Source organism: Typopeltis vanoorti, chromosome 9 (assembly GCF_054136105.1).
Source record: "Typopeltis vanoorti isolate ZY-2024b chromosome 9, IOZ_Tvanoo_1.0, whole genome shotgun sequence".
NCBI classification, from domain to species: Eukaryota; Metazoa; Arthropoda; class Arachnida; order Uropygi; family Thelyphonidae; genus Typopeltis; species Typopeltis vanoorti.
In genome coordinates this window covers 87,818,616-87,840,672 of record NC_143557.1, presented here as the reverse complement: position 1 = coordinate 87,840,672, position 22,057 = coordinate 87,818,616, and the positions used below count along the sequence as shown (strand labels likewise).

The window sequence follows — 22,057 nt, the reverse complement described above, 5'->3', positions numbered from 1 at the left end:
TATGCTCCATTAACCTTTGCAGTTTGGTTATACTGGGGGAATCGCCATTTTTTGATAGCTAAAGTATTGAAGCTAGAGGTAACTAAATTTCACGGCAAACTAATAATTCTGCTCGATTGTACACATGATTTATTTAAATAATTCACTCCATATGCTGTCGTACATAAAAAAATACGTAGTTTTTTATGGCTATTTAGCCTACTTTTGTTTAGGAGTGCTACTTTTTATGTCATTGGCTTTTTACTCAAATTTTAGGGCATTACTGAGGTTTTATATAGACAGATATATGAAGAATATATAGGAGGAATAATTCAAACATACCTTTGTAGGATGTTGTTTACTGTATTCTTATTCAGCAGCATCTCGGCATATGGCGATATACATTTATCTGCTGTTAAAGGAAAAAAAGTATGATTGAAAGAAGGGTGGGTGGAAAATGTGGGGATAGAGAGATGTGGGAGAATTATTGGTGAGGCAAGGGGTATGTGAACTTTTTTAAAACTGGATTTTGTATATTATTAAAGGTGGGCAGAGAATACTTTTGGAGGTAGAAATTAGAAATCCCATAATATCCTTCCCCTTTCCCCAAAAATTCTATTTTTGGGGTAGAGGAAGGATATGATGGGATAAGATCATCGCTGGGAGTAATGGGATGTGAACCGTTTTGACAGTTGAATATATAAATATTCAACTTATATATTCAACAATTTATATTTATATATACTAGAATACCAAATTGAGGTATTCTAGTATTTTTTTTTTTGTGTGTGTGAGATTTTGTAGGCTTTAGAAGTGTTGGCAATTTTTGGTTCGTGGTGAACACCAGCTTATAGTCGATGTGTTTGAAAATGCATTTTTAGGCTTTGTATGTGTTCTAGATGTATGGCAGTTTGGTGATTTTTTTGTGTTATTATTATTATTATTAGTGACACCTCCAATGAGTCCGAGGACTCATCGCGGGAGGACACCTACTATTATACAACTGTCTCAACCTAGTACTACACCGAACCTCAACTACCAATCATCTCCACCACCACTACAACTAGTATTTTTTGTCTGTAAATTGCGTGTGTTCTGAAGGGCCGATTTGTCTGTATACGGAATGAAAAACCCGAGTTTCCGGGAGAAAAAACTCTGCTTCCCCCGTATGAGATCTGCTAACTCACCTTCGATTGAAAAAGTCCACATAAAGATTCCTCCCGTCCCGACGAGAATCGAACTTAGGCCTATTCCAATCGAAGGGTGTAATGTACCGCTGTTCTTCCAATTGCGCTACGGAGGTGTTGGGAAGTTTGTTTTGGTTGTTGAATTATTTTAACGCGTTTTTGCTGTTGGCGTAATTTATTAGCTTAATTATCGTAATTTATTAGGAATTTTCCCGGAAATAATACCTATACCTTACTTTGCGATATATAGGGTATAGGAAAATTAAAAAAAATTCACATTTCGTTCACTGATGTCTGCTATACGAGGGTATGGAGAAATAAAGAGCATTTCGTTCAAGAGTACTTAGAATATTCTGCAGAGATTTGTGGTGATATTGGCTGCTTTGAGCACATTTATATTTACAATGATTTCTTTGCTGCGTACGATTTCACGTCAGAATAACCAGATTTTAAGAAACGTTTGTCTCCAGAAGCGAGGAATAATTTCTGGGCCTCCACAAGTTAGAATTAATTTCTATGAGAAAGCCGTCCACGGCGTAATAATTTTTGTCTCTATATTTGCAGTTCCTGCTTGGGTAATGGTTCACCTGGATGACTACAAGGGTGTTCGTAAATAAGATCTTTACATAAGAAATGAGGTACAATATTATTTCGTTATTAATGTTAAATAAAAATTGTTTAAAAGTTGCTTTTTAAACAGCTGCACGAATATAATGAATAGACTATTGTTTTACAAATTTTTTCCGTATGTAACAAAATACATGCTGTGCAAGGTTAGATGGAATTATTCACTCGCAAAGTTTCCAAAATTTTAGATTTAGCAATTGCTTGCCTCTGCACAAGTTCAAAACAACCAAGGAAATTACTGAGTGATCATTAGTACCAAGCAAAGGATGTATTTCGCATTCGCTCTGAGCTGAGCTAGCAGAAATTTTAGTATGAGTGTAATCTCTAAAATCGTGTCTATTTTGCATGCACAGGTCGAGTTTTTACGTTGAAACCATCACATATTTGAAAAGTAAACAAGACTGAAGCTTCAGGATGTGACAAAGTGAAGTTTTTGAAGATAGATATTAAGAGGAATCTTCATAATATTTGCTGTATCCATGAGCTGAAATTGAATATTGGCATAACTAATGGATTATGATAGCTCTGCTAGTGATTTGCATGTATTGCCAGAAAACATTGCAACATGTCGAAAAGAATTTTGTCATGAGCTATTCAGTTTTTTTTTCCTTTTTCTTCTTTTTTATGGTAAAAAAAGAAGAAGAAAAAGAATGGTATTGTTAATTTCACAGGCTTTTTGACTTCTGGTGGTATATTATTACCCTGTATAGATAGAAAGATGAGAACATTGGATTTGAAGATCTTTCCCCCCCCCCCCCCCATTGATTGAGAGAGGAAAGGGAGATTGTTCAATGTGTTTATAGTTGAACTTTGAAGAGACTGCTACTATTTTTTTTATAATTGGAGGGGATTGTTGGACTCACCATTGCCACTTCTGATGAACAGTGATCATGGGAAACATCTAGAAAATCCACACAGCAGAAATGAAATGACCATGTGAAATAGTGGAAGGAATTGATGAGAAATTGAGTACTTAAATATAATTGTATTCTATATACTCAAGTCGAGGATTATTGGGAGTTTTGAGATAGTTGTTCAAAGAAAAGTGATATTTTAAGCAAAAGGAGAGAAAAATTCAGTTTTTTATAACACGAAATAATGCTTGTGATATGTGCCATCTCAAATCTGCAATCTCAAAATTCTATAAGTGCACAAAAGAACTGAAAACAATAAGTGGAAGAAAACCCTACCGACCATTAAAGATCAAATATGCACCCTCAAAAGCTTGGTATCCATCATAAATTTCAATGTAATATCAATGGTATTACAATTTTAATATGCACTTCGCAACGGAAATGTGGACATATATATATATGTCCTGGCTGGTAGCGTGGTTAAAGTCCGATGAGGGGCACCTCTATTGTTGCTGTTGGGCAAGAGGGCTAAGGATTAAAGTTTTCCAAATCTTGATAAGTTTAATTCATCCATATTTATTAAAATTAGGCTGGTTTAACAAATCTGCTGTTGATTCTAAGAAAAATCTTTCAAGTTTATATTTGTTGCAGTGAAGCATAGTTTATTTCATTTGATTCTGTGCAAAGCATGATCAGCTAGACCAGCTGAGGTGGATATATATCTTGTGTTCTATAGGTAGATCCATGTGTAGAGGCTTAAGTGCTGTAAGGACATCATGTTGGAGGCTTAATGGATTGTATACAACACTCAGAAAGGATTAAAACAGAATTTAATTCTTCCTATATTTCGTCTCAGTCAATGAGACATCTTCAGGGATTACAAAAAAACTAATGTAACATAAATACAAATAACAAACAATGCTAAGTCCTACCACGTGGATGATACTCAAGTCCTATCTAGGTGGAACGCTCTCTAAGGGCGGTTGTAGGTGGCCTGGAATGTAAAGTGGGACATCTGGTGATAAGCGTTTCCCAAATCTTAGGAAGCTTAATGCAGCCATATTTGTTAAGAATTCCTGAGAGCTGCTGCTGATTCTAAGAATAGTCTCTCTCGCTTTTGAATTTGCTGTGGTGGAGCATGGTGGTTTTTTTCCATGAGATCCTGTGGGTTGTATCCAAGACATGGTCAGCCAGGCCTGACTGATCATAGTCGTGGTTGCAGGTGTATGACTTATGTTCCTCCAGGCAGATAGTAGCTGATCTGCCTGTCTGTCCAAAGTATGCCAGTTTACAGAAACAAGATAGTTTATAGACTCCAGGCACTGAGATGTGGGAGCTGATCTTTTTGTAGAGCAGATAAGGGTAGCAAGTTTGCAGTGGGGCTTAAATGCTGTGTGTGTGTGTAGGTTGTACTTTTTTCACCAAATCAACCAAATCTTAACAAATATGGTTGCATTAAGCTTCCTAAGATTTGGGAAATGCTTATCACCAGATGTCACACTTTACATTCCAGGCCACCTACAACCGCCCTTAGAGGGCACTCCACCTAGATAGGACTTGAGTGTCACCCACGTGGTTGGGCTTAGTATTGTTTGTCATTTGTATTTATGTTACATTAGTTTTTTTGTAATCCCTGAAGATGTCTCATTGACTGAGACGAAATATAGGAAGAATTAAATTCTGTTTTAATCCTTTCTGAGTGCCGTATGCAATCCATTAAGCCTCCAACATGAAGTTCTAGGCAGATCTCCCACTTTAACCATAATAAGATCATTTCCAAGAACAAGCAACCTGATATCATTGTATCATTGATCCTTTCAATTTAGCCTTCTTCTCTATGAAAGTTACTATATATAAACAGATAGTTATGGTTCTCTCCTCATAGATCTAGCCAATTTCTTTATGGAACATTTTGAAAAACATGCCCATGATGCTGCCATTCTCAAACTTTCTATCTGGCTAAGATATGCTGATGGTTTTCTATATTTGGCCACATAGCTCAGACACCTTACTCCTTTCTCCACCTGAATAGCCAGCACCTCAGAATCCAGTTCACTACAGAAAAAAAAAAATAGTAATAGCTTGCCTTTTCTAAATACTCTACTCATGCATCTTCCCAGTGGCACCTTTTTTCCCCTCCATTTATAGAAAACCCACCCACACAGTTAGATATATACATAAACTTTCATCTCTCCCTCTCAACAGTATGGTGCTATCAAAACTCAAAGCCAATGGGTTACAATGCTAAGAAGATTAACAAATTGGTTTTTTCTCCCTTCCCCTGACATTCTTATTGTTGAACAGACTATAGTTAATGTTGAATTATGTTGTTACTATTTCCTTTATCTGGGGCACCTCAGAAAAAATAATCAGGACTCTTAAAAATATATATATATCTTATTATGGTCAAACTGGGAAATCTGCCTAGAAGAACACAAGAAATTCATCTGCTACCATAACTATGATCTGTTTGGTCTAGCTGACCATGCTTTGAATATAGAATCAAATGGAAGAAAGCTACTACAATAAATATAAATTTGAAAGATTTTTCTTAGAATTAACAGCAGGTTTTTTAAACTAGCCTAATCTTAATAAATATGGATGTGTTAAACTTCCCAAGATTTGGAAACTTTAATCCTTAGGTCTCCTGCTCAACACTAAGGCTAGCCAATACCATCTATAGAGGTTGTCCCTCATAATAATTTAGGCTTATAGTCTAATTTCTTCCATTTATTGGTTTGAGTTCTTTTGTGTGTGCTTATAGAACTATGAGATTGTATCCCATGATGTCTCTGAGACAGACAAAATTATACAGAAATTGAAAGTTCTAGCAAATAAGTTGACAGATGTTCTAAAAGAAAGAGGAAAATGGTAAGAGCTATTCTATGTAGATAGCAAAACATTCTGGTGACTACTGAAAAAGCTTAGAAATAGAAGAGTACTCTCAAAGGTAACTAATAATTAAGGAATTGACGGCGTACACTAGAAATATAAATTCTTATTATGGTCAAACTGGGAAATCTGCCTAGAAGAACACAAGAAATTCATCTGCTACCATAACTATGATCTGTTTGGTCTAGCTGACCATGCTTTGGATATAGAATCAAATGGAAGAAAGCTACTATGCTTCCCTACAATAAATATAAATTTGAAAGATTTTTCTTAGAATTAACAGCAGGTTTTTTAAACTAGCCTAATCTTAATAAATATGGATGTGTTAAACTTCCCAAGATTTGGAAACTTTAATCCTTAGGTCTCCTGCTCAACACTAAGGCTAGCCAATAGCATCTATAGAGGTTGTCCCTCATAATACTTTAGGCTTATAGTCTAATTTCTTCCATTTATTGGTTTGAGTTCTTTTGTGTGTGCTTATAGAACTATGAGATTGTATCCCATGATGTCTCTGAGACAGACAAAATTATACAGAAATTGAAAGTTCTAGCAAATAAGTTGACAGATGTTCTAAAAGAAAGAGGAAAATGTTAAGAGCTATGCTATGTAGGTAGCAAAACATTCTGGTGACTACTGAAAAAGCTTAGAAATAGAAGAGTACTCTCAAAGGTAACTAATAATTAAGGAATTGACGGCGTACACTAGAAATATAAATTCTTATTATGGTCAAACTGGGAAATCTGCCTAGAAGAACACAAGAAATTCATCTGCTACCATAACTATGATCTGTTTGGTCTAGCTGACCATGCTTTGGATATAGAATCAAATGGAAGAAAGCTACTATGCTTCCCTACAATAAATATAAATTTGAAAGATTTTTCTTAGAATTAACAGCAGGTTTTTTAAACTAGCCTAATCTTAATAAATATGGATGTGTTAAACTTCCCTAAATTTTGGAAACTTTAATCCTTAGGTCTCCTGCTCAACACTAAGGCTAGCCAATAGCATCTATAGAGGTTGTCCCTCATAATACTTTAGGCTTATAGTCTAATTTCTTCCATTTATTGGTTTGAGTTCTTTTGTGTGTGCTTATAGAACTATGAGATTGTATCCCATGATGTCTCTGAGACAGACAAAATTATACAGAAATTGAAAGTTCTAGCAAATAAGTTGACAGATGTTCTAAAAGAAAGAGGAAAATGTTAAGAGCTATGCTATGTAGGTAGCAAAACATTCTGGTGACTACTGAAAAAGCTTAGAAATAGAAGAGTACTCTCAAAGGTAACTAATAATTAAGGAATTGACGGCGTACACTAGAAATATAAATTAAATAAACTTTAATATATACTTTCCGATATTTCGGAAAGTATATATTAAAGTTTATTCAATTTATATTTCTAGTGTACACTGTCAATTCCTTAATTATTAGTTATCATGTATAACCAGCGTATAAGCCTCTCAACAAGAATAACTCTCAAAGGTAACGTGAAAACTGAAGATAAAAGATATTCTAGATCTATGGAGTAATTACTTTGAAAGACTCGAATGAAACATACAGTGGTAGGAAATATTCAAGAGGAATGCAAACTTAAGTAGGAAATGAATTTCATTGTTTGGTGTGAGACCACCTTTCCTACTTATTGGAGACCCGAAATGGCTTGAAACAGTTCCATATTTGGTCTCTAGAGCAGGGTTTCTGAACTATATAAAAAATAAATATAAACAAATATATATATATATATATATATATATATAAATAACATTATCTACCAAGTAAATATGTATGCCAATATAGTGTTATCAAAAAAACTTAGCATGAGCTGGAATAATCTGTCTACTTTCCAATCAGCTTTCCCCTTCACAAAATGAGAACTCTCTACCTATCCCCAATCCTCTCAAAAATCCAGAACAGCCACTGTCATTCCTTACTTCTGCAGACACTTAAAAAAAAAAAAAAAAAAAAAAAGTAATAGTAAGAAAGAAAAAAAAAATGTTTTCATAGTGAAGAATTTAGGGAAATAAAAACACATGTCGGACTTAATAGAGACTTGATATATGACAGGGGGTATTCAACCCGTCGATCGCGGAGCGATTTTTGGTCGATCTCTTGTGTATTCCTCCTTACTTACAAATTTAATTAAAACTGAAAACATAATATTTTATTTATCATTATCTTGTATTATTTTTAATTTTCTTTAAGTGTATTGCTATTGTTTATTTATTTTTTGTTAAAATTGTCAAATCAGTAATTTTCTTATAAGTCCGGGTAAATGAATTAATTGGGATCTGTGGAAGTCAAACAGCGAGCCGAGTGAATACGATTATAAGCAAAGTGTAAAAATTCGATTGTAGCTTAAATATTAAATATTCCAAAGCACATTACATCGATTTTTTACTTAGGTTAAGTCCCATGTGAATATTGTAAAAAATAAACTTTGTTTGTCTCAGTATAGTTTGTATTAGATGTTTTTGTAAATAACTCTTTTGAAGCTAACTGTATATACTGCTTTAATAAGAGTATGTTAGAGTGTTAAAAACAAAGGCAATGTTTTTGTCACCGAAGCTGTATATGGCAGTATTAGAAAGATTATTATTGAAACTTGCATGTATGAGAAAGGCTTGCAGGCTCTAAGTGTAAACATCTCCGAAGTCAATCAGAAAGAATTCAAACAACATTCCGATGGCCGGCACACCATCTTTTGATTGTAACTTAAGGCAACTTACAATCAAAAGAAAGTGGAGGAGAACAAAAGGCATGCCGAACTTGAAACTTAAGATGAAAGACTCGTACCGATTCTTTGGGGGTTGTCAAACTTCATGCGAGGTCTCAGAGGAGGCCTAATAACTGAAGCAAGCAGAAGGGGTCCCGGTTCCAGAATTTCTGTCAGAGAGGAGGCAGCCCGGTCCAGAGTCTCCGTCAGAGAGACTGCCTGGATCCACGTTGCTCGAGAGAGGAGTTTCCCGCTTCCAGAAAGGAGTTTTTTCTCGGTTTGAGATGTCGCTAGAGAGAGACTACGTCTAGGCTGCAGACAAGGTTTCAAATTGCTGGGGAAAAGTTTCGAGGCCAGGTTAATGTCAGACATTCACCAATGTTTTGTGTTTTCATTACAATTTGATGAATCAAACGACTTCACTGATATTGCTCAGTTAATGGTATTTATTCGCATGGTATTTCAGGATTATTCAAGTAAAGAAGAACTTTTGAAAATTATACCATTATTGGGAAGGACTAGGGGAGAAGGTATTTTTTCGGCATTTGATGAATTTGTGAAACAACACGAAGTTCCGCTTTTTAAACTTGTATCTATTACTACTGATGGTGCTCCTGCAATGATAGTTAATAAATCAGGCTTCATTTAATTATCCAAAAACGATGACAAATATCCAGATTTTTTAACATACTGCTGTATTATTCACCAACAAGTACTGTGTAGTAAAAGATTAAACACAAAAGATGTTTTGGATATTACATTTAAAATTGTAAATTCTGTTCGAGGAAAAGCCTTGCAACGCCAGTTATTTAAATTACAGGCAGGTGATGATAGGGAACTTCTATTGTACAATAATGTTCGCTGGCTCAGCAGAAGTCGATGAAGAAGATGTGAACATCACAGAAATTTCAAATAAAATTAGTGGGCTGTTTGATATAAACCAAGCTGAAGTAGAACTTGAGATAATAAACATTCAGAATAGCTTATATTTAAAATCAATAAACAATGAAGTCATTTGGAAGCATGCACATGAAAAATTCCCAATATTAACTGATATTGCACGAAAAATTCTGTTGTGTTTTGGATCGACGTACTTGTCAGAATTCGCTTTTTCAAATATGACCATCATAAAAAATCAATTAAGAAACCAAATTACAAATGATCATTTGGTTGATTGTCTGTGATTGGCCACTTCTTCACATCAACTTGACTAAAAATATTGCGAGGTCCAAACAATGCCAAATTTCGCATTAACTTTTTTTTTTTTTTAATCAACCAGCATTTCCTGTACAAAGTAGAGATAATATATTGGAATAAATATTTTATTCCAATTTATTTGTTTGTTTGTTTTTTTTGTTGTATTTCCACAAACCTACCACAAAAAGCCTTTCTCATTTCTCAAATATTAAGAAACTAGTTTATTATGAGAAGCTAAGTACTAATTTCAAGGATGGAAGAAAAACATTGTCTCCTGTGCATGCATGCGTGCGCGTGCACACACAGGGCTTTAAATGTAGAATGCTCAGTTGCCATCTTTTGAGACAGTAATTTATGATTTGAAATACATTAGACATTCAATAAGGATAAGTGTGGACAGACTTATGTGTTCGTCGAACATGTTGTTTTATTTTAACGGTATAATAGAACACAGAAACTAAGTAAATAATTAACTTAAATTAAGGGGATATTAAATCCTGCATAGTTTTAAAACCGAATAAGAAACTCAAAGATCGGAATCAGAGAGTTTCTTGCCGAATATAGTAAACTATAAAGTCTCTGATTCCGATCTTTGAGTTTCTTATTTGGTTTTAAAACTATGCGGGATTTAATATCCCCTTAATTTAAGTAATGTTTTCATTGCCGAAATGAAGCTTATTAGCTCTTTATACTTAAGTAAATAATTAATTTATTAACTTGATGCTGATATTTCGCTGGTGTTATAACCAGCATCTTCAGAGCACAAAAACACTGTTTGTCACAATACGCGAGACTAAAACAACATGGTGTACTTAAACAAAATTGTAGCAGCAACACAAAGACCTGACTTTGGTGCCCTCTATCTGAAAAAAAAAAAAAGCTATCATATATTACTAGAGTCCTAGAAAAGTGCTAGTTTTTTCTTAATATGACTGTCTCCCAGATCTTTGGCAAGTTAATACAGCCATATTTGTTGAGATTTGGAGTGTGTTTTACGGCTTCTGTCACTCTGATTTATACGGGTTTCTGTGTAGTACTTTTGTGTTTTTCCAGTTGATCCTGTGTGCAGGGGTATCCAGAGCATGGTCTGCTAGGCCCGACTTCCCATAATGAAAATTCCGGACGTATCTTTTATGTTCGCTGCCGCAGATGTTCACTGTTCTTCCTGTTTGACCGTAGTAGGCTTGATTGCATGAGCAGGGTACTTGGTAGACTCCTGGATGTGATAAAGGAGGAATGCTGTCCTTGGGTGAGCGGATGAGGGTGGCTAATTTGCTACATGGTCTGAATGTAGTGAGTAGTTTATGTTTATTGAGAATTCTTGAGATCTTTTCGGATGTGTCTTTGGGAGTGAATGAATTGTCATGAATGGCAGAGTCTTATTAAAACTGAAGATAAAACTCCTGGAAAAATAGCAGAATTCGAATACAACCATGTTCCTTTAAAAATTAGGTGGCAAGAAAATCTTACTAAATTTGTAGAAAAAAGAGGCAACTTTCCACATCATAGAACAAGCGAACTTTTTAAAAAGTGGCAACCAACAAACAGAATAAAGAAAAAATTGACAATGCATAAAATCATGGAAAATAAAATTCCTTTGGTTTGTCCAAATAAAATAGCCAACTATCCAGCATTTCCTCCAAATCAAGACAGGAAAAATATAGTTATTAATTTTGAAATAGGGAAACACAAGTAAAAAAAAAAAATGTAGAGAACCCTGAAATCTTGAGATCATTACCACTTTCAAAAATGATAATATGGACCTGTCTCAAAGATCTACACGGATGGCTCAAAAATCCAAATGGCAATTCTGGGAGTGTCATACTCATCTATGGCTCTCAAAATATAGAGTTAAAAACAACCAACAGTATAGAATGCAATTCAGACCATGCAGAATTAATAGCCACTGCACTTCAGTTGCAGTGGCTATTAATTCACCAAATTTTGCAGTGCTGAAACACAGCACTGCAACATTTGGATAAACAAAACCCAAAGGAATTTATATTTTTCACAGATTCCTTAGCAGCCTTTCAAGCTATTAAGAACTGCTACACTAGCTATCAAGAAATACTTAGAGACATAGCAAAAAACATAAACTACATAAGGATTCCGAAATAATTTTCCACTGGATTCCATTCCATGTAGGATTAAAGGGAAATGAAACTGCAGATGAAGTAGCAAAAATGGCTGCAACATCAAGTGATACCACAGATTTTGATCTTTTTAAAACTACTCAGAAAGAAAATGTAAAAAGAATGATTGATTCTCCAGGACATGACTCACAACTGATATTCAGCAGAAAAATCAGGAGCTACCATCAACTCCAAGTTTAATCGCTGTGATACTACCTGCCTCAAGACTGGCGACACAGTACCGATCAAGTTTAGCAACAGTGACAAAAAAGTCTTCCCCATCTGCAAAATCTGTAATGTCAAGGAAGCATCACCCCACTGCATTTACTGACTTGTATGAATATTTCTAAATGTGAACTTTATGACAACCCAGAAAAGGTGCTGTACAAAATACATGAATTTGACCACTATGATCTGGTGTAATAATACCATGGGATAATAATAATAAAAAAACTGAAGATGTTAGGATGGAACTTCATTGTTATTTTCATTGATGCTAAGGTTGCAGGAAAAAGATCAATAGGAAGACGAAGACTCAAACTGTTTTGTAAAAGAAGAGAGAGCTAAGATTCGAGTCATACACATTCGAAGTCACTGGGGTCCCTTGACCTACCCATTCTGCTCGTACTTCTTATCAGTGAACATACAGCTCCGTGCCTCCTTTTATACTGGAAATGGGGTCATAGTGATATCTAGACATCAGTTTACGAATTACAGAGGGGTGTCCGGATACTTTTGATCAGATAGTTACAAGACAGTGTTCAAACCAGTTTAAGTCATGGATCTGGGGGTTGAATTATGAATAATGCACATCGCTGTGACTTCCTTCTATCCTCGCGAAATATTTCGTGAGGATAGAAGGGGTAAAAAGGGAGTGGGAGTGCTATTGATGATAGAGAAAGAGTTATGTCCATACAAAGTAGAGATGCAAGATGTGTCTAAGAAGAGTTCCTGATTGAGATAAGTTATTCTAGGAATAATTAAGTATATATGCGTAATTGTTTGAGTAAGAGTGGCTGTAAACATTGTGCGCTACCGGTATTATTAGTGTGGGGGATTTTTCTTGCTTAAACTTAATTACGAAATTGTTATTATTAGACCTAGTAACCTGCATGGGGAAAAAAAAAAGCGGTGTCTTTGTCATTCCATGACTTTAATTTAGATTTCTGTCATTTCATTAAGTGTGAGGTCTGTTATATGTAATCTTTCGATTACATAAATGATTTGTGGATGGAAGAAGGGTGTGTGCGAAGTGTGACCTGAACGAGGAACTGGTGTTAGTAGCAAGAATGTCGCAGGGAAAATGAGTGCACATTTGAAAGAGAAGGATGGTGAGAAAGAGAGGCAAAAAAATGTTAAAAAATCAGTAAAAAAGAAAAAGAGATTTGAAAACCGTAACGGATGTTAAAAGGGACGAAAGTGAGGCGAGAGTGGCGGAAGGAAACGAAATTGAGAGAACGAATGAAACTAGAAATGGCGTGACACAGAAATCGAAAGAATGAATGATGGCAAAAGTTGGAAGCATGTTGGACTGAAAGTATGGAAACAAAGAAAGATGAATGAGAGTGAAAGTGAGAAGAATGATAGCGAAAGTTGGACATATGTTGGACCGAAAGTACGGAAACAAAGAAGGATGAATGAGAGTGAAAGTGAAAAGAGGGGGTCGAGAGTTAGAAAGATTGAATGACAGAAGAATGCGTCGCGAGATTCGGAAGTTAAATTGGATTGGACGAGGAATGAAATTAAGAGAATTCAGGTCAAAACTATTAAAATAAATCATGATGACATGAAAGATGAGCGAGTGGCATTATATGGCGACTTCATTATTAAAGGTGTGCTAGAGGATAGAATGCACAAGGTATGTTTTCCAGGCGGTAAAATTAGTAGAGTGATTGAGGCATTGAATATGAGGCAGGAGTGAGCAAAATAGTTAATAGTATTAATTGGTACAAATGATTTGAGAGAGGACAAAGAGTGTGTCAGAATGGATATCAGAAGGCTGCTTGGAAGGATAAAAGAGAATAGTGTGACAGAAAGGGTAGTCAGTGTGTTGCCTAGGTATGACTGTGGTGAAATGAGGCAGAGAGCAAAGGATTATGAATGATATGCTGGCTGAAATGTGTGAGGAGATGGGAGTACGTTTGTTAATGTGTGGAATGAGTTTGAGGGATGAAGTGAGCTGTATGGGAGCGATGGACTGCATTTGAGTGGTTATGGTGTGAGTTGCTTGGAGAGCCTGCTGCTAGAAGGTAGAGAAGTGAATAGAGAGAATGAATCAGGTCAAGAGGGGAGTGATGTGGAAGAGAAGGAGAGATTGAAGAGGTGGATATTAATGGGGAAGTGAGTGGTATGAGTATAGAAAATGAGAGAATGGGTGTGCAAGAGGAGCAGGGAAACAGGGAGGCTCTGGGTGGACAGGGGTACACAGCGTGAGAAAGGTGGATGCTCCAAGAGGAGATGAGAGCATGTGTAGGCAGTAAAGGAATGCGATGACCAGGGATCAAGAGGAAACAGTTGGAATTGAAAAGGGTTCTAAATTGAAGAAGCAGAAAGGTAAATGGCCCCAGTTGAGCATGGAGAGATCACATCGAGTGAGTGGTATCAGTGGAACTAGCTGTAGATCCAGAAATGAGCTATTGTGTTATACAAATGCTAGAAGTATAAGAAACAAGGCAGATGAAATGGTTGCACTAATTGTATCTGTTCAACTAAAGATAGTCGGAATAAGTGAGACATGGTTGGAAGAGGATGACATCCTGACAGGAATAGAGATGGAAGGGTATGATGTGTTTCATGAGGATAGAAGGGGTAAAAAGAGAGGGGGAGTGCTATTGATGATAGAGAAATAGTTATGTCCATACAAAGTAGAGATACAAGACGGAAATAGTGCCAGTGGTTTTGAGGCAGTATGGTGTGAGATAGAGGTGAATGGAATCATATACTTGGTTGGATGTTGTTATAGACCAGGTAATGTGGATGGTGGTGATAGTGAAATCTATAGTCAAATTAGCCAAGCAAATAAGAAAAGGGTGATCACTATGGGTGATTTTAATTATGGCAATATGGACTGGAATGATGAGATAGCAACTGGAAGTAAAGAACTTGAGTTTTTGAGGGATAACTACCTCAGACAGTATGTAACAGAGGGCACATGAAGATTAAGGGGTCTTGGATTTAGTCATCTCATCAGAGGATGTAATTATAAATGAGGTGTCAAATCATCCACCAATTGGTGAGAGTGACCATGAGGTGATTACCTGGATGGTTGCCAGCAGTGTGAGGACCCCTGTGAGAAAAGGGCATATGTGAAACTACAGGGGGGGGGTGATTATGAAGATCTCAGGAGACAGCTTGCGGGTGTAGCGTGGAATGAGGAGTTAGCTGGAAAAGAGATCAATGCGGCTTTGTGGATTTTCAAAAACTATCTAGTAGATGCAATGTCTAAGTATATTCCAAGGGTGAGAAGGTGAAATAAGGTAGGTGTGAGATGGATGAATAAAGAGATTAAGCATGCGATACAGAGAAAAAGGGCATTGTGGAGGCAGCATAAGAGAAATGGAAATAACCAATTTCATGAGGTCTACAAAGACCAGGCAAGGAGGGTGACTTGGTTGGTGAGAGTAGCTAAAGAGAGGTATGAACAGCAGTTAGCTAATGAAGCCAAAAAGAATCCTAGGGAGTTCTTTCGATATGTAGCCAGCAAAAGAAAGAATGATTATGGAAAGATGACATTGATTGGAGAAAATGGTATAAAGACAGCTGTTGCAGAATCTGTGGTGGAGATACTTAATGAGCAGTTCGTAAAGATCTTTCAATCTTGTGAATGTGACTTCATGGAGAGATTGAGAGCAATTGATGATGGGGAGGAGAGACTGACTGTAAGTGAGCAAGAGGTGTTTGGGGGAGTTGAGTAAACTAGATGTAAATAAGGCTGTGGGACTTGATAATATATCACAGCGTATTCTGAAGGAATGTGCCAGTAAGTTGACACCTGCCTTGACATATTTTTTTAATAAGAGTCTTGCACTTGGTCACGTTCCTAATGAGGGCAAGATTGTGCAAATTCATAAAGGAGGTGATCAAACTATAGGCCTATCTGTGTGTCAGGTGTTGTGGTTAAGTTGTTGGAGAGGCTTGTGAGAACTAGGATCCAGAGTTGGGTTGACAACAATGGTTATTATCTTTGATGGACAGCATGGATTTGCTAAAGGGAGGTCATGTTTTGGTAATCTACTTACTTATTACAATAAAGTGACTGCTTCCTTGGACAGAGAAGAAGGATACACAGCAATATACTCGGATTTCGCAAAGGCTTTTGATAGAGTACCTCATGATAAGTTGACAGTCAAACTAGAGCAGATGGGGTTGGATATTGGATTGGAGATGGCTATCTGATAGGTATCAACAAGTTGTGTATGGGGGAGCGATATCCAGGAAAAGGAAATTCACTAGTGGAGTGCCTCAGGAGTCTGTTTTAGGTCCATTACTCTTTAATTTGTATATTAATGATATAGGTGAAGATTTGGATGGAGATATTCAGTTATTTGCAGATGATGCAAAGTTGGGACGAACCATGAAATGTAGTGAAGTGTTGTGGCCTTACAGGAAGACTTGAATAAATTGAGTGATTGGGCTTGGAAATGGGGATGTGACTTCAATGTTGCAAAATATAAGGTTTTAAAATTTGGAAAACAAAGAGATGGGATGCAGAATTTATGCTCGGTGAGAATATATTGTTGGAGGTATAGGAAATAAGAGATCTGGGGGTAATAGTGGATAAGGATCTAAAATTTAGGGGACACATCACCAAAATTGTGAAGACAACACAAAGGCTTCCTGGAATGATGCAGAGGACACTGATGTGTAGAAGTAGGGTGATTCTTGTTCCGTTGTATAAGGCTTTAATTAGGCCACACATGGACTATTGTGCCCAGATTTGGTCACTGGGTTTTCAGAAGGATGAAGAGATGTTGGAAAGGGTCCAAAGGAGACTGACTAAGGTAGTTTCTGACCTCTGGAATGTCGAGTGTGAGGAAAGATTGCGAAGATGTAATTTGCAGAGTCTGGTGGACAGGAGGAAGAGGGGGGGGGGGATATGATAGAGACCTACAACTTGGTGAGGGATTGTTATAGGATCAATGGTGGAGAAGTTCTACAGAGATTAGTGGGAGATCAGGGGAGAACCAGAGGTCATCCCTGGAAACTGTATAAAGAGGGTGTGAGTAGGGGAGTGAGAGGCTGGTTTTTTTTTCATGCAGAGTTGTGAATGATTGGAATGCCTTGCCTAAGAGTGTGGTGTCTGCAAGGAGTGTGAATGTGTTTAAGACATGGTATGATAAGATGTGTGTGTGATAAAAGGACCTCCCAGATGAGTCTTTGACTCAATGAGGTCTTGGGGTAATAATAATAATAATAATACTCATTTAGAATATATGATGATGATTAGCAAGTTATTGAGAATAAAGATACCAGAAGATTACACCAAATTTAGAATAAATCAAAAAGAGGTAGCAGAAAAACAAAGGAGCCTAAGAAAGGTAGAAATGGAATTAAGGATGAAAAAAGCAATAATACTTGCTCTTGTAGATGAACAGAATATTATAAAAATAAAGAAAGAAGAGAAAATGAAAAATTATTACAGTAAGCTCTACTAATCCATGTAAAGTTAACTGAGTACAAAGAAGACCAAAAATGCCAGAAGAGGTAAAATATGCAGTCAGTATCAGATGAAGGTAGATATTGTACCAGGGATAGATGAAATAAGATAGAAGATATCAAGGCAGGGATTAATATTCTTTATAAAGCTTTAGCAAAAAAAAAAAAAGTTTGCTTGGTACTTTAAAAGAAGTAGAATTCCTGAGGAATGGAAATCATCTAAATACATCCACATCCATAAAAATGAAGAGAGAATATTAACAACTACAGCCCAATGTCTCCTCTCCTACCTTTATAAAATATTCAAAAGAACCATACTAAATAGAATAAAAAAAAAAAAAAACACTATGAATATAGCAGCAAAGAGTAAGCAGGATTTAAGAACTGATTCTATACATTCGATTATATTATATCCAATATGGTTCTGATATCAACCATCTGAATTAGAAACCGTCATTTTACTTGTGGTTTAAGCCACTAAGAATACAATTCAGTCGGCTAAATCCCAAATTTCAGCTTATCCTTGTTCATTCAGTATCCAGGTAGATACCTAACAGGGTGCACCATGAGAAGGTGAGGATTGGACATTAGATCAGAAGCCCTGGTAAGTTCTGTGCATTCCTTTTAAAGGCTATGTGGAGTTCTCCTCTCAGTTATACAGCTTTAATCCTTAAACACAAGGATGTACAAAACACTGAATTAGCTGTATACAAGACAATGTTCAAACCAATTTTAACTTATGGATCTGAGAGCTGGGTTAGAAATAAGAGAGTCCTGAGGAAGATTAGAGGCATGAACAGATGGCAATATTGTAGTAAAAAAAAAAGGATATTAGGAAAGAACTTGACATTTTTAGGATTCAGGAATGCATTAGCAGAGCTAATCTCAGGTGGTATGGTCACTTAAACAAAATGGGAGAGGAGGAAAGATTAGTAAAATAAGTGTTCTCTGTCAGGTTGGCAAGAAAAACACCCAGAGGAAGACTGAGATATAGGTGGATTGATACAGTAAAAAGTGACTTAGAAGACAGAAATATAACATCTGATAACGTTGGAGTCTTGACAGACAAATTGATTTGGAGGAAAATTGTTGATAGGAAGTTAGTAATGATGCAAGTTCCTCATGTAGTACTATCATAATATCCTGTAACCCCTCCCCTTTGAGGGTACATATCAGGAATTTGGTGGTGAATTAGAAACAATGTTGAATGAAAAACATTTGCACTGTAGAATGGCAGAATTACAAACCATCCTAACAAGACAAAATGGGTGAAAAATGAATACTTTCACGACCATCAATCAAATTGTAAAATAAAGTCATAGATTGGAGAGATAGTTATGTTTGTTTAGGACAAGCAATCAAAATGAACAATGATATATCAGATGACAGAAATAGATGCAAAACGGCTGCTTGGAAATATTTTAACCAGATAAGACACTATCACAAACCAAAAAATAGATATTAAAATGAAATCAAAATTTTTTAACAGTATTGTTCTATCATCAATAACCTAAGGCAGCGAGACATGGAACACACACTCAAAAAAAGAACAAAGCCGAATAACAATCCAAGGACAATAGAAAGAAGAACCTATAATATAAACAAGAAAGATCATATAAGACATACTGAAATAGGGAATCTGGATTCATATATGTAGTAGAACATTTATATCTATAATCTATGACAAAGAGGGCAGGACAATATTGCATGCATGCAAGACAATAGATGCACTTCAAGAATACAATTGATATCTCAGACACAAAAAAAACCCTAGTAGACCACCTAGGAATTGGAGGAGATTGGCTCAGGATTAAGAAAATTGGTATCTTTGTAATTGGCATTCATGGAGAAACCAAGACTTGAGTGCACAGGTCCATCGTGGGATTCTTTACTATCTTTGCACTTGTAAGAAAACCAAAGCTTAGATGATAGATGAGAATACAAGATGGAATGGGGTATAATATTCATACCATTAAGAATAATTTCTTTAATACATTCTGAGCATAGTCAGCAGTCTGAAACTAAAAGCAGCAATCCATCCATGGAAAAATGTGAAGTAGAGATTGTAAAGATAATCTTGCTTAGTATTTATGTAGCACCCATGACTTGAGGCTGCAAATGATGAGGTGTGCTGTAGAGAAAGAGGACTATCTGAATTTAAATAAGGTCTTTTTTAGTGAAGGGCAAATGTTGCATTGTTCTTGCTGCATGTATTACCTTTGACATGAATTACTGTGGCAATGCATTACTTATATAAGTCTTCTAGAAGACTTATAAGTAATGTCATGTGGTACAATTTTTTATCTTCCTGTTAGAGTTTTAGATGAAATTAATAAGTGCCTTAAGGTACTTGTTTTAACTAAAACAAGTACCTTAAAATTACATGCATGCAAGAATTTTTGTTTTTTGTTTCATAATCTTTAAAATACTGAAGTTATTAAATTTTAATGATTGTTTTTTTCCTCTGTCTTATCAACATATATTAGTGCTTTAGACATCTAAATGTTGCAAGCATTGTTAAACCTCATTTAAATCTCATCCAAACAATACTGACCTGGATAACATTTAAGAATTAAAATTCCTTGAATATCTATCATTTGGGACATTAAATGAAGGCTGTGAATTTTGATTAGCAATTTCGATTTATAAACACATACGGAAATGTTTCATGAGCGAGTGCACGAAATGCGAGTCGTAAAAAGCGGGAGATTGAAATAGCTGATGTAGATGTAAGGCAGGATTGTGAAAGTGTTGCAGAGAATGTAGTGGAAGTAGTGAATAATGGTATGTGAAATACAAATGAGAGTATGAAGGTAGTAGAAGAAAGTAATGTGAATGATGATGTGACAGGACGGAAAGAAATTGCACACTTACACAGACTCCTTTGCAGGACAAAAACTGAGCTTGAGTGGCTGGAGAAATGATTAGCATGAGGCACAGCAGGAGAAAGAATGAAAGAAAAAGTGAATGGGAAAAGTATAAATGTGAGAAACTGGGGGTCTAGAGAAATTATTGTATGGGGATTTGATAAGAAAGTGATGAAAGCATATTTCCCAGGTGTGAAGATCATGGATGTGAGTGAAGCTGAAATAGTTGATTGTTTTTGGCAGTCAAATGATTTAAAAGGCGAGAAATATGCAGTGAGATAGGATATGAAAGAAGTAAAGATTGTGAGTCTGTTGCCTCAACATGATAGTCCAGAATTGAGAAGGGTCGTGATTGCTGATGAGAAGATCATGCAGGAGGAATAGTGTATAGTTTATAGATGTATGAAGTGCATTTGATGGATGAAAGGAATCATGCTTGATGAATTACATTTGAATGACTTTGGAGTAAGATGTTTGTAGAAAGTGTTGTTTATGAGAATTTAAAGTGCAAAACCAGGGAAACTAGAAGGGGGGGATGCAATCAAGCATGTGTCTGGAACAAATGAGTGTGAATGTAGAAATGTGTGAATGGTTGGGTGCATTTGCTTTCCCAAGTTTTGAATCTGAATGGACTGGTAGTGACATTATGCAAGGGTAACTGTGAGCTCAAGGGAATGATTAAATTCGTGTATACGAATGTCAGAAGTATCAGAAATAAAGGAGAAGAGTTTTTGGCATTGGTCAGCTCAACTTGGCCAAAATTATCAGCATCAGGAAGACCAGACCTGGTTGGAAGAGAATGATGTAGTTACAGGGATAGAATTTATGGTATATTGTATTTTCAGGGAAGATCTAGAGAATAGGGCATGAGGAAGGAAATTACTAATGATAGCCAAAGAACTTCGACAAACAAAAATAGAAGTTAAGGAGGATCATGGGAGACTAACTATTGGTGATGTAGATTGGAAGGAGGAAAAAAAATCAAGGCACATGGCAAGATGGAAATGGAATTTATACAGTTAAGATATATTTACCTGAAATAGCATGTGGCAGAGGGAACCAAAGGTTTGAGAGTGTTGGATTCTGGTAATAGCATTAGAAGGATCTGTAATGACAGTAGTAGTTCACCAGAGAGTGGGGAAAGAGACCATGCAGTCTTGTTCTGGAAGGTTGACATCATGTGGAATTCTCATTCAAGAAAGGGGTTTGGAGAACTATTAAGCTGGTAATTATAACAAACTTGGTGGCAGCTTGGAGCAGTGCTGTGGCATAAGAAGCTACAAGGAATGAATCTCAGCAGTGCATGGAAAGTAAGTGGTCAAGGATTGCTTGAGACAGGCAGCTTGAGACTGCATACCCAGTTTCAGGATAATAAACCAAATAGAGATTAAGTGGATGAGTAGTAATATGAAGTAGAAGCATCAAGAAAAAGAGAAGGCATTGTGGAAGGAATATAAACAAAAAGGTGAAGCATGCTCAGGAGTGATACAAAGGAGACAAGAAAGGTAATTAGTATGATAAGGAAGGCTAAATCAGATTTTGAGAAAAAAATTAGGTAAGCAGGCTGAAGTAAATCCTGAAATTTTTTTTCACTATGCAGCAAGTAAGAGAAAGAATGATTATGGAAGGATAACCCTATTCAGTTGCAGATTGTGGGAAAATGACAGAAGCACAAGAAATAGTTAAGGGATCACTTTGCAACCAGGTGGAGACTGTAGTTACTGATGTGACAGAGGATGATGTAAGAATTGAGGTTGATGAACTGGAGGTCCTCAGCATAATGGTAAATATCTGTGAATATAGCAGTGGGACTAGACAGTATGCAAGCTTGTGTGCTATGCGCAAGAGAACTGGCAGTGCCTCTCACGAAATCGTTTAATGTCTTAGCTCTGACAAGGTTCCAAGGGAGTAGGAGGATAACGTAGTTCCATGACATAAAGGTGACGTCGCAAATTA

General features: G+C 36.2%; 1 long non-coding RNA gene across 1 annotated transcript in view; it reads left to right on the top strand.

The window, feature by feature from the left end:
• Positions 1 to 1,483: 1,483 nt before the first annotated feature.
• The window catches only part of LOC150103229 (uncharacterized), a 33,187-nt gene continuing 12,613 nt past the window's right edge, over positions 1,484 to 22,057 (top strand). The window contains exon 1 of the long non-coding RNA XR_016548858.1: positions 1,484 to 1,804. This is a non-coding gene — a long non-coding RNA (uncharacterized LOC150103229). The remainder of the gene's footprint in view (positions 1,805 to 22,057) is intronic.